Raw genomic sequence first — 14,476 nt, forward strand, 5'->3', positions numbered from 1 at the left:
AAAACTGAAATCTACAAAGAAAAATGAAACTTTAGACAGGAACTGATCTTCCAAATTACAGATAGCTCCATTCTCATAAAATAGCGCCTACATCATAAGAGTTGCACGTGGAGTTATCAACAAAATTCAAAACTACATACAGGTCGGTGGCGGGAATTATGAAAATGCACTTCGAACTTAGTCATTTGTGTTTGCTTGGCAGTTTATGTGACTATTTGGTTTCGATTATAAATGGGACAGGTATAGAATATTTTATTAGACTTAGTATATACTACAACCTGCTAAAACGTTTGTGGTTCCTCCTGTAAATTCAGTAAACCTAGTTCACCTCAAAATAATACTGTTGAGATGTCAGTTGTCTTGACAGAGAGAGGTAGCACAGTTAATACAATTGACTCGTATTCGGGAGGACGAAGGTTAAAATCCCCGTCGGATCATCTGGATAAAGTTTTTGGGTGGTTTCCTTAAATTCTTCCAGAAAGTATCTGAATGGTTCCTTGAAAAGGGCACGGCCGATTTCCTTCCGTGTCCTTTCCTAATATCTCTATGGAGCGCAATGTCGGGAGACATAAAGCTGTAATCGTCTTTCCTTCTTCCGTCGTCTCTGGATATTTTCAGCATTTATCATTCCGATGCCACAGAAATGCACACAGTCAACACGCAACCTTAGCCCGATTACTGATGCCACATTTCTCCTACAAATGCTCCTCCGGGCTGTACTACGATGTTATAGGTACTGTGCTCTGGAGTGAGGCGTACGTCTACCTCGACTCTTGGTATAGCCCTCTATTTTTGGAATATCGAAAATGTTATACATGTAATAGTTTCCCTTTCCTTCTTTTTAAGGCTGCCTTTTTTAAGCCCCTTTGTTACTTCGTTGTTCCGAATATCTGATTGCCGTGTCAACCATACTAAATGAATTTTTTTCAATTCATACTTTCCATTGCTATTTGGACCACATCATTAATGTAAGTATTATTACCAGAGTTTTTTGAATAAACGTAGTCTCGGTTGCAAAATTGCTTTCATTGACGTCAGATAAGCGTATCGTACTTGTGAGGCATCATCAGATTATGTAAATTCTAGCAGAAGAATCTTCATTTGCCAGTTGACACCAACGGGCCAAACTTAGAATAAAAATCATCTGGATAAGGTATCCTCTCGTCAAAGGTCTTATCGGAACTGAAAAGAATGAGGCCTAAGACCAGATCATAATGGTGTACATAGCGCAGAAACACGCATACAGATATGCTGTAAGGTTAAGGGCGTTTAAGTGAAGCAGGTCTGCTAAGCACTACACCAAACTGATTTTGCCTATGAATCGGCAGTACACACGTGATAATAATCAATGGATGCACGAAAATCGACACTCTACAGAGTAAAGCAAGTTTCAAATACGTTTTTCGATCAATGTTTGGTGCGAAACATGTTGATACGTCCTTTCATTTTGGAAGAGCGGATGACGGGAGATAATTACTTGCAAATATTTTTTGGAAAATTTGTTAGCTGAACACATTGAGGACGTTCCTTTGGTCACGCGGGCTGCAATGTATTTTCAACGTGACGGAGTCCCTCCACATTTTACCAGATATGTGAGGGAACCCTAACTTCTGGATTCATTATAGAAGTACATTTACGTGGTTACCAAGATCACCAGACTTACGCCATTAGATTCTTGTATATGGCGTTGGTTGAAGTATAAGGTATAAAAAGTAGAAGATGAATTAGGATGATAAAACTGCTTGGTCGTTCCATGAACGACGCAGTCCTTATGGGCAACGTGCAGAGGCAATTTATACAAGCAGCATAATACGTTGTTCCAAGACTGTGCAAATGCGTTGCAATTGGTATTGGGATATTTTATCATCCATTGCGAAAAGTACAGCAGCTGTAATACGACATGTATGATAATCTTTAGAGGTGAATGTATTAAAAATACGTTTTCTCACTAAACTGATACTTTGCAAAAATCATGTTGTAATGTTTACTAACTGTTGTGTATGTATACCTACGTACACCGAAAAATGTATTCAACAACACAAAAAATAAATTGCAATGTACATTAAACATGCTCTGTCTCGGAAATCATGCTTCAAAAGTTAGTTCACGTCGTATCCCTCAGTATTGACCATTTCTCCTTGGATCCCCTGTGTAGCACATTAAAACTGAAATGTTCGTTTTCAAATCGCCTTCTCAAAATTTAACACTACGGAGTGTCCATTATTGTAACCACCACTGTGGGCATGTTCATCAATAATTTACAGAGGGTGCTGTTAATAATGTTGAAAGAACTTTCTAAGAGGGAAACATTACGTACTGGTCAACATTGTAACAACCAGCCATGACTAACAGATAAACAGTTTCCCTAAGCTATTCGAATTTTCTGCCATGTATACTGCACGTATGCTCGCTGATTGATGCGAAAAAATCAAACAGGACACCGCCTATATGAGCAGCTACCCGTCGCGCACAATGAAAACACTCAGAACCGCCCGCTGCGGTTGCGGTTTGGGCAGCTGTGAGTTGAGGGCCCGTGATGGCATCTAATGAATGGCGCCGTTCACGTCGTTTAATGGGGAATTAGCGCTGACGCATGGCGCCGTAAACGGTTAGCGTGCCGCAAAGTTCCCGCATCGGCGGACCGCGACCGAACGGCGCGTCCCAAATCTGGCAGAATGGGCTTCGCGCACATCTGAAGGGTAGCATCGGTAGCGGCGGTACGGCCAACACCGGTGCAGTAGCGTCTCCTGAAAGCTGCGCACATCATCTTAGCGTTCGTCATTCAAAACTGTTACCAGAGAAACCTGCCAGGGTTGGCAGCTGACCGGCAGCTCGTTACTTACGAGACATAAGCGATTTTGCGAATTCTTGAAGCCATAGTGGGAACCTAGGTTATACAGTTGTCTCTTCCTTCAGCATCCAAAACTTATTTTATTCAGCGACATTATATTCGTGCTGGATCATGTTGGACTCTGTGGCTGTTAAGGATTGTTGGTGAAGACCGAAAGCAGCACGGATACAATGGTAAAACTTCATTTTGCGCAACTACCGGTTCCGTGGTATAACGCCCATCTTGAGTCGATTAACTTCTCCTGTTACAATAATGTATTCGTCAGCGGTATTCCGTCAGAGCTTGAAGTATCTATCAATGCACAGCTTTTTTTTCTTTCGCCCTTATCCTTTTTAAGACGATGTGTAGGCTAAGGGCCTAAGGAAAGCGATAGGCCGTCCACAGAATGAGTCTGTAGGAGCTGATGGTATTCTACTGTTGAATACAGTACAGCAACTGAAAAAGCTAGACTTCTGAAAATATATATGATAACCCGAAAACGATAATGACAAGATGTAGTCCATTATGAAACAAGAAAAGGAAAGCGAAAGACTAATGGGCAATTAAAGAAGAAGTTTAAGGGCGTGTAAGTGAAACAGGAAAGAAGAAGACGACAACACATCGATTTAGAAGGCAAAGGCTAATATTCCTTAGCACAAAACATGCAGGTAGTGCTGTCTGTTTTAGGGAGCAACAGTGACCATAACCGTTAGTCGTCAGTGAAGCCACGCAGAGTCCACGTCGCTCGGTTCTCTGATTCCCAGAGGAATGTTTTCAACCTGGAAGCGAATTCTAAAAGTGTTTTGAAAATTTTACGGCGAGTATCGGAGTCATTTTCTGAACGGTTTTTCGGAGTGGAGACCTGGAGTAACCACAGTATATGATGTGAGTACTGCCGGTTAACTCTTATTTTCACGGCTGACTATATAGGTCATGTTATATAATAATGCAATCATTATAGGTTTCCTGGGCAAAATTTAAAATGTTCAGTATAAATACTCACAAATCAAGACCTCGGGAAACTGTTCGTCACGCTACTCGCGCTTCCACTATCGCGACATCGGTGGCGTAAATGTGAACCTCCCCCAAGTCGACATAAGACTGAAAGTGGCCTGTGGCTGTTTCATATCCGTCGCCAATAAGACGTTATCTAGCGTGTAAATAATAGAATCCTATCAGTTCATTTTGTACTAAAATCGTGAAACATTTGTTCCAAGAGTCACTAGTGAGAAGATGGAGGCAGCAACGTTAAATTTCCTAGAGCATTCATTATTAGAACTCGCAATGATTACCAAAATTAGCAGCTGAAATGTTCGATACATTTCCAGTGTATGAGTGACGTAGATTTCCAAAAAAATTCGCGGAATGCGGCTAGACCTGATTCCGAAATTCTGTGGTTTCAAATGTGCTTCCAACCACTTTTTTGGTAACTGTTTCTGTTTTATACAGGCGATTCCTCAAAACTTAAATACCTACCCTCTTGCTTCCCATAAGCGCCACATGACTGCCCATATCCGCTCGCCATTTCATCAGCCACACATAATACCAGCGATGATATTCCTAAAAAATAGATCTCCTGTTTTTACCGCTACAGAAATGATGTACGTAATTTCACAATATGACAAAGAACATCATAGAGCTAGGTAGCTCGGTCGTTAGAAACCTCTCCTGTTGGGGTCCGTTCATCTGTGTTCGGATTTTCCGTGGTTTCCCTTTATCATTAAAAGCGTACACGTGGATGGTTCCATATAAAAGGACACTAGCTTTCCAACCCTGCCACACCCGAGACTATACTCTGTCCCTAATGACGTCATCGTCAAGGAGACGTCAAACAGTAACATTCTTCCATCCTTTCACTGTTCCAGAAGTCATATAATCATCAGTTAAAGGTAGACAGGATGAGATGTTATCCGGGGTAATGTTATTCGATACATGCAAATGTCAACGATTGTCAGTCACAAGCGAGCTAGCAGTCCGTTAACAGTTCCCATGTTTCCTGCAGCAAAAAATCTGTGCAGGACTGTAGCAGGCTTGTTTATTTGTGTGTACACCTATCACTTAACACAACTCACGACTCATCAGAGCCAAAGGACCACAAAGTGATAAACTGTCGCCGTATTTTCCACTGCAAAATGGCGTCATTTGGTCTCGGAAACTGACATACGGCCTAAGAGCGGTGTGCTGACCACATGCCCCTCTATATCCGCATCCAGTGACGCTTGTGGGGTGAGGATGGCACGGCGGCCGGTCGGTACCGTTGGGCCTTCATGGTCTTTTCGGGAGGAGTTTAGATTAGTTTAAATGGCGACATCTGGATGCGGTATAGTGAGCCATGTGGTCAGCATACCATTCTTCCAGCTATTGTTAGCATTCCAGTATTTGCCGTAGCTACTTCGAATTCAACTGATCTAGCTTCGAAAATCATTACTACAGCTTGTAGAAATTAGAACCACATACACTCTGTGAGGAAATGTCCAAGAGCAGAGCCACTGGGCCACATGAGCTAACTGCTGATTTTATTCGTACGAGCAACGAGAAAAGAAAAGACCATATATATATATATATAGCATATGAAAGGAAACTATATTAGCTGAAGGGAAATAGATTACTATATTTAGACACTCAGAGGTCAGTGTAACACAGGTAGAGCACCATGTGTTAATCGCCGTATGTGTCATAGAACTGCTCTATGCTCTGTGTAAGGCACTGGTATGATCACAGTCAGTCGTGCGTCCCTCGTTGTTGCCGGAACAAGGCACCTTTGCCGGAAGGGGAAAGCATGAATCTATTTTGCCGCAAGTGGACAGATTTTGGCCAGCTCTGGCTAATGGGAACAATAGGTGGTTGATTTCGATTCTGTTCTACCAAACGTTTCCAAACAAACAAACCAGTTCTTCCTTTCTCGTCGTACGGGACAGCCCATTGTAGCAAGCAGTATTGCCGACATTTGTGTAGTGTGAATATGAACGCATTCGGCCAGGAAACATCGGTATTATGGTAATACAGGAGCCATCCAGAAATTTAAACAGAGATAACATTATGGAAAGTCGTAGATTTTTCTGATTTTCTGTGTGCAGTTATGGTGAAGTTGATGCAGTTAGTCTGTTATCTTCTGCTGCTGCGACTGAGCGCGGGCCATTTGATTCGCGAGGCAAAGTGGAGTGCCGGAAAGAAAACTGTATGCCCTTTTGCGGCAAGTTCACAGTTCACTCAAGATTTATTACTGCAACAGCACAAAAGGAGTACACGAAATGATTGCATTTATAGATCAATAGCACAATCGGTACTGTGGTAGCAGGCACCGACTCATTCTGAAACACCCGCGTGGCGTAGCATCCACAGACGGCAATGCAGCGCTTGCTCTGGTATCCAGTTGATCGTGCAGATGGTGAACACTGTTCGGTGATACGTTAAGTCACACCCGCTCGACCTGTTCACTTGGTTCTGTAACAGTTGGTGGTTGACGAGTAGCACGAATCACTTCTCCTCCCATCACATCCCGCACATCCTCGATTGGAGACAAGTCTAGAGAACGTCCTGGGCAGGGAATTAGCTTGACGTCTTAGAGAGCACAATGAATTTTACAGGCAGTGTATGGGCGAGCATTTTCCTGTTGGAACAACACATCATCTTCCCGTTGCAAGAACGGCAAGAGAATGGGTCTGACAACGTCCTGCACGTACCGAGCGCTGGTTAGCGTCCTCCCCAGAAACACCAAAGGTGAACGAGAGTTTTAGCTTATCGCACCCCAGGTCCAAATGGCTGGGGTGGGGCCAGTATGTCTTGGAAGAATTCACTCCACGGGACAGCGCTCACCAGCAAAATGTCTACGAGCAAACCATCATCACTTTGGTGCAGGTAGAATCTGCTTCTATTACTAAAAACTACGCCACATACGTCACACCATTTCATCTTGATCCTCAGACAGCACCATTCGAACCGTGCACGTCGATGCTGTGGCGTGATAGGAAGACGAGGTACAGGTGTGTGTGCTCATACTCTCACTGCTAATAACCAATTCGCAACTGTTCATGTTGACACTTTCGAGCTCACAAGCCCTCTTATCTGTGTTGTGATAGCTGTACGGTCCGGTACTTTTTTCCTTACCTTACGAACGCCCTGGCGTGAGTTTGTGATGTGTGCAAGTCCGGAATCTCGTCTGCAGATTTGAGAATGTTCACGGAACCACTGATGCAGCACGTCCAACATGTGTGGAAATTGTCCGAAAGGGCCATTTCCGCCACTCCGATGGCCACCATCTGACACCTTCCGAACAGGTGGCTGCAGGTAGCAAGTGTGCTTCTCCGTGGCATAGTTGCGTACTAACTCCACAGAATTGCATCACAATGAGTGTTCTGGCTTGAGCACTCCCTATCAAACCGTAGACACTAATGGCGCCCTGGTAGCTATGCCATTACCTTATCTGTTGGCGGACGACGTTGAAACCATTATCACTATATATAGTATAGCACATGTGAATCAAAATCGACGTCGTCTTTCCACGTGTACTAACTTTTCCTCGGAAGTCTACTTATATGTTAATAGACAGATTAGCTAACAGACGAAAAAGTAATTTATCCCATCCATATCGAACCTTCAGGGTGTGATTAATAACACTTGGAGGTTGTGCTGTGTGTGGTTGTTTCGGGCATGTGTTCAGTATTCTGTGGTGTTACTTACGACTAACTTTATTCATTTCCGCTCGATTTGTGTGAGCCTTGTGTTTCCTATAGCAGCAAAACTGTTTGATCGCATTGTCATAGTGTCACATTGATATTCTGCGAGTAAATTTTAGAGTATGAAGTGTTTTCATCACTTTTAGTGAACACTCGCTATTACTCGGTACAGGAGATCGACTTAGAAGTGGAAGAGTTGAAGCTTTAGGGAATAAAAGCTTTTGGTTGCTGCTTCACGTCAGATAAAATTACATATATAATGTACCTAATAGGAAGTTAATAATAAGAGACAGCTATAATACTCAAGTAACAAAACACATGAAGCTACAGGGAATTTTCTCTTTTTTACTTCCTTTGTTATTAACTACGAGGAAGAGGGATTTTACTCGGTCAGCAGTCGGCAGCTTTCAAGACTATTGGCGAATAATGTGTTCGTCGTGACAGAAGCATCTGAAAGAGAGCTAACGGTCCAAAGTGCACATTAGCAGTGTCATTATATATTCAGAGACGGAGAGGCCAGTGGATGGCTTTGATCTCAACTCTGAGCTTCCACTACCTGTCTTGTTCTTTCTGGTCACGCAACGCATTTATCTCCGGAGTTTTAATTTCGCCACTAACTTCCCTTTGCTAAAAATGACGATATTATAAAGGAAAATTTCACAATGTATTAAGCTAGAGAAGAGTTTAATATCAAGTATAAGGAGGAGATACGGGTCTGTTATTAAATTTAATCCGACTCTTCTTTATCATCCCATCTTGCTCATTCTCATTCCCGAAATGTATGAGAGGGTATGCGGTTTTCTGCTTCAACTTTTTAATTTCACAGCACATTATTTGACGTGGCGATGTACATTATCCCCGCAAAGAAGTGACCGATGTATTTCTGTCTGTGGCACGAAAATGAACAAATCGAGGTACAGCATTCGCAAGTGCTGCATGATGTACGTGTAAAAAAGTGTCCATATAACCCCTTGTCGGATGGGTTACAGGTTGTCTCTTAAGTTCCACAGACTGTAAGCAGCGACAGATTTGTCCCATGCCATTCTTATTAGAATATAATAGGCAGAAACGCATTCATCAGTAGGTGACGGGGATTATAAATGTGAACAGGTAAACGACAATATGTTACACGTTTTATAGAAAATTTTCCCACGACTGAATCACCCATACATACTACTACTCTCATATCCTCACTGGCGTTGACATCAACCACCTGACCGAATTGTCTTCGACACAAATTTCTGGTTAACTTTGTGTGCACGTTGATGAATATCTTCTTCTTTGTTAGATTAAATATTCACCTCTGCAACATTGTGGACAAATCTGCCATAGGAGGATTTAGGGACACAAGTTTCCTGTTGCCTTACGGGCCTTCACCGAGGGAGGTGGTGCGGTGGTTAGCACACTGGACTCTCATTCGGGAGGACGGCGGTTCAAACCCTCGTCAGGCCATCCTGATTCACAATTTCCGTCATTTTCCCAAATCACTTCAGGCAAATGCCTGGATGGTTCCTTTGAAAGGGAACGGCCGACTTCCATCCTAATGCTTCCCTAGTCTGGTGGGACCGATGACTTCGCTGTTTGGTCCCTTCCCCCAAGTCAACCAACCAATAAACTGGTCGTCTTTGTTTCGAAATGTACGTGAGCATTTCAAATTGTCCATATATTTCATTTTTTCGTTCCAGTTCCTAATCTAAAGCTATTTTTGACGGTCTTTCATTCAGAAGATATTCTTAGGCCAGTTTATTTTGGAATTTTTGCCCGTATTCTTTCATTTACAGTAAATATCTTTAAGTCGTCACTGATATTTTCGTCTCTTAGTTCGTGTCTTGCAGTGTATGCAGCAGTTCTTGTATGATATTTCATTCCCGCCGTTTCCGTGGCTCTCTTATCTCTTCTGTTCTGAGCACAGTCACCACCACCATGAAGCTGTCATCACTTTATAAAATTTTGCATCTATTCTTAGTTTATTGGTAAGCGTTGTGATTATGCTGGGAAAGATCACTGATATTTACTACTCTGCCCGTAAGCGTTAGTTAGTATTTATGGAAACACTGTTCGTTTCCACTTGAATGCAACTACTTCAGATTTTTTATAAGCTGTCTCTAAGATCAGGAGGAGGAGATTAGTGTTTAATGTCCCGTAGACAACGAGGTCATTAGAGACGGAGCCCAACCTCGGATTAGGGAAATCGGCCGTGCACTGTCAAAGGAACCATCCCGGCATTTGCCTGAAACGATGTAGGGAAATCACGGAAAAACTAAATCAGTATGGCCGGAGACGGGTTTGAACCGTCGTCCTCCAGAATGCGAGTCCAGTGTGCTAACCACTGCGCCACCCTGCTCTGTATCTCTAAGACTACAGCGATAACTATTCCACATACAACGAACCGACGCGATAAGACCTCATGTTGTCAGACATCATATACTGATGGACAACGATCGCCGAGTAGAGGGGTTGTAATGTTCTTGAAGGGTTTTTTACTCAGGCGACATTCAATGTGTCCGCGCTGAAAGTCAATGAGATCCTCTGGCGGATCAGTTCTGCTTTTACTTTCTCTTTACTGAAACCACAATACTGCCCACTTTTACAAGTGAAATGATACAATTTCAGAGACGTTACTGGTCTTATACGGATATGATTGTGTGTGTGTAGGCTGAAGTGGCGAGTGGACATTCTGTTCGAATGTAAGGGGGAATTTAAAGTAGACAGGGGTGGCACTGAGAATTTGGATAGAGAAGGGAGACGTGCCAGGTTAATCCAAGCATCTGGGTAAACCGCTGTGACAAGGTGTCTTAGTGGCTAATGCTGGAGACACGGGTCGATTTAAGCCCTAGGTAGAAATTTTCACTCGCCACTTCAGTCTATATACATGAAACTCCCCGCTTTCTTTTTTAGTAAGAACTATACAAAGGTAACTGCTTACAGCTGTCAGTTATTTGAAGCAAGACGTCTTCAGCCTATATCTGTACACGAACAACTTTATTTCTCACCGGGTTCTACTTACTATAAACATGATCACTGTAAGACTGGAGGTAAAACACAACGAAACATATATGTAGTACGCACAGTCAAATAAAAAATAGGAATACTATATGCATGAAGAGAGAATCGCCTACAGCACCCACAAAGCTGTACACTGAAAAATTCGCAAGAATGTATTAGGAAATTAGTGACATGTTTTCGAAGGAACTATATCATTATTCATATCATTAGGTATAGTTAAACCATAGGGAAAAAAAGTTGATGACTGGGTTGAGAGTCGAACTTGGCTCTGCAAATGTAGGTCAAGTGTAAAACAATTGTTATGCCTCACTCGGTGGAATAAATGGATTGAAGATTTATGTTACACTCCTCACACTAATCGCACATTAGCTGTCCAAAATATTCCTATGATATGAATAGTTACTGGTGTAAGACATATACTTACCAAAAAAAAAGACATATACTTACCAAGGAACATTTCATCATAGTGACGAGATTTTGTCAGTTGCACCCTCATAATCAGAGAAACATCTATCTTTCACAACAGAACACTTTTAACTAGAATATTTACATAAGACAGAAAATTATTACAAGGGTTGAGGGACATGAAAAGAAATCAGTATTGCTAACGGGTGTCAGATAGGATTGTAGCTAATTCATAATTTTTTTCAGTCTTTACACTGAACAAGAAGTAACGGAAACCAACGAGGAATGTAGAAGGGGAATTGAAGTTCAGGTGGAAGAAATAAAAACTTTGGGGTCTGACGACGGGGCTGGGCTTTTGCTACATGTGGAAAAGTTCTTGGATAGTGTATTGAGAAGAGGATGTAAGAATGATATAGAAAAGAAGAAAAGCTGAAACAGGTTAATGGAATGTGTCGAATCAAACAGGCCGAAGGTGAGGGAATAAGTTTATAAAACGAAATATTGAAGGTAATAGATAAGTTTTTCTTGTTGAGCAGCAAAATAATTTGCCACGGCCGAAGTAGAAAGGATAATTATAAAATCGAGGCTGAGAATTGCAGGAAAATAGTTTCTGAAAAAGAGACGTATTAGTAGGTGCCAACATGTCTTATCTGAACGCTTTTATAAGGAGTGTAGTTTTACTTAAATGAAGTAAGGACAGTAAACTTTTCCGACAGGAAGAGAATATAGGATTATGAAATGTTTTGCTACAGAAGCATGTTGAAAATTTGTTGTATAAATCGGGAAAATAAGGAGACATCAAGAAATATTGGGAATAACCTTGAGACGAAAACCGAAGCTTCAGTCGTGTAATCGGATTTAAATGGATGTAGCTGGCAGATGTTGTGTAGACCCGAAGGAGGATTCAATTGGATGGACTGACGTGGCGATCAAAATCAAATCACTCTCCGGATTGATGATCAAAACCACAATAAGACAGTGTGTAACACCGAAAAATCAGATAAAACGTGTCATTAGGTGTTCGCGATCACGGTCATTTATATTGCAATCCAATAGACCGGTTACGAGAGAGGAGGTTACAAGTGCACCACGAATAGCGTCCTCAGCATACAGGACTAAGCTTAAAGTGACAGAAAACTTCAGTAGGTAGAGAAGCTTCCATTTCTTGGATTTTCCCTAACCGAAATGACTTGTAATGACAATTTCAAAGGAGGAGAATATACTTAGAATGATTGAAGACAATATGCGTAAATGACATATAAAAAGTTGGTTTTGGAACTTCAATTAACATTGAACATTCGAAATAGGTTTGTAACCTTTCACTACGCTAGTTAAACTGAATAGTTTGAAATGGGAGAATCTGGTTTTGTGAGGTGATCATCTTCCTTGCCAAAGGCGTTGATATTTGGTACGTAAAGGTTGTGAATATTACATAACAAGTTTTGTTGGTATCTGATTCTTTTCCAGTGAATTACAAACGAGGCTTTTTTCATTTTTTTCCCATGTGCAACGCAGAAAGGAATTGGTGCAAGGGCAATCTTCTGGCTTCCAGTCAGCTACTACAACCACTATACTACAGTGAATAGTAAATTTGCTTTGTATGAATTCAGTCTGGAGGAGTCTGCATCACCCGCTGGAACTGTAGAGTCGGAGTACACCGATACCATAATCATTCGCTGAATGACATTACGATGAAGTTACAAAACAATTATTTATACAAGAAGCGGAAATAAACTATTATGAAGTGCTTTAAAATTTACGTAAATATCCTGATCTGCATTTTTTGAAAGTGTGTGGACTGAAAACTTCTCTCAATTTTCTGAAAGAGCGTAATTAATTTCAAGCATCGACATTTGAATGAAAAATCAAGTGTAACTTCAGGCAGCTGAGTTCTCTCAAGCTTAACTTCTGAGAAGTTGGCAACGCTAGTCCTCTCTTGCTTTAGAAAACTACGATAAGCGACACTGATTCCTTGTGCATTAACTTAGACTATTAAGAATTTCTAATTTTTAAAAATTTTGGTCAGGTAAAGTCATATCGTGCACTAATTTAAATAACATGAGGAGAGTAATTGAATTCTGAAGCAGACTTTAATATACCTTATGAGGTACAACATTGTGACTCAGAGACGTTAACACACTAAGATAACGATCAACTGTAGGATCTCTGGTGAATTCTTGATACGTGAATTTACTGCCACACACAGATTAAAATACTGCATATAGATCTTAGGTTCAAAACTCGGATTAGCAACTAAAAATTAAAAGACGGAGTGAGTTATTTCTTCGTTTGCATCTAGAGATAATTTGAGATTAACTCAAGATATGAAAAATATCAAGTTTTTTGCGAATGTAGTGTATTAAAATATGGACGTTAAAAGTGATCGCTGGCAGCGGTAGCAACAAGAATGAACAAAACTACTACCATAGCGAACTGAACTGAAACTGAACACTGATTTGTCTTTCTGGTCCCCATATGCGACTGTTCCACAATTAAACTTCGAAGCACCAGGAACTCCCTTGCATTAATATCTTCGAATCCAAGTGGACTGCGATCTCTGTGAGTATATCGAGCGTACATCTAGAGAGGTTGTCGCGCTACATTAAACCGTACTGCTGAACTCTCAACACAATTATCCTACGGAGGAAGGTCGTGTCACTGGAAGTTGTTGTGGTCTCTTTGTTTTACTAAAAACAGTGTAATAGTATTACTACCTGCAAAGTTACGTGAGTGTTATACACAACACGTTAAATTAACAAGTGATCTTAGCAATAGTGACAGATAATTTTCCTTAAATTTTGCTTAGAAACCTGCTCTAAAAATGGCGCTGAGCACTATGGGATTTAACTGCTGCAGTCATCAGTCCCCTAGAACTTAGAACTACTTAAACCTAACTAACCGAAGGACGACAGACACATCCATGCCCGAGGCAGGATTCGAACCTGCGACCGTAGTGGTCTCGCGGTTCCAGACTGTAGCGCCTAGAACCGCTCGGCCACTGCGGCCGGCAAACCTGCTCTCTCCCTGGTCACACAATAGAGGGGGACCGTTATTGGGTCTTGCTCATCCGCTGCTAATTAATGTTAACACTAAATTACGTGTGACATTGGTCATCTTTGGTTGTGATTGCAGTTTAAAGTGCATGTTTTACCTTTCCGAATATACCGTATTATTGTTGTTGTATGGCATAGCTCTGCATGCCAGGTGCTTAAAGTTCTTGCGCGGTGCTCTTTCGCTCCATTTGCGTCTTGAGAATGAAGGGGTAGTTAGCCGTCGAAATATAGAGGGTTGTCGAAGACCGGCTCCATTCATATCAATAGTTGCTGATACTTCGACGCTGAACTGCTAAAATTTAGTTGTGATCATTTAAGCTACTGTAAATACTCTTGTTTTTCTGCACACATTCTCTTATGTATAATGGCAATCAATGTACTAACAATAACATATGCCCCTTTTTAGGGAAATCGTTTCTAAGTAAACCTTATAGGATTTTAAATTTACAGCACTTTTTGCTTACAGAAATAGTAAAACCCCTTTATATGCAAAAAGTATAGTTTTC

This window comes from Schistocerca nitens, chromosome 1 (genome assembly GCF_023898315.1).
Source record: "Schistocerca nitens isolate TAMUIC-IGC-003100 chromosome 1, iqSchNite1.1, whole genome shotgun sequence".
Classification (NCBI taxonomy): Eukaryota; Metazoa; Arthropoda; class Insecta; order Orthoptera; family Acrididae; genus Schistocerca; species Schistocerca nitens.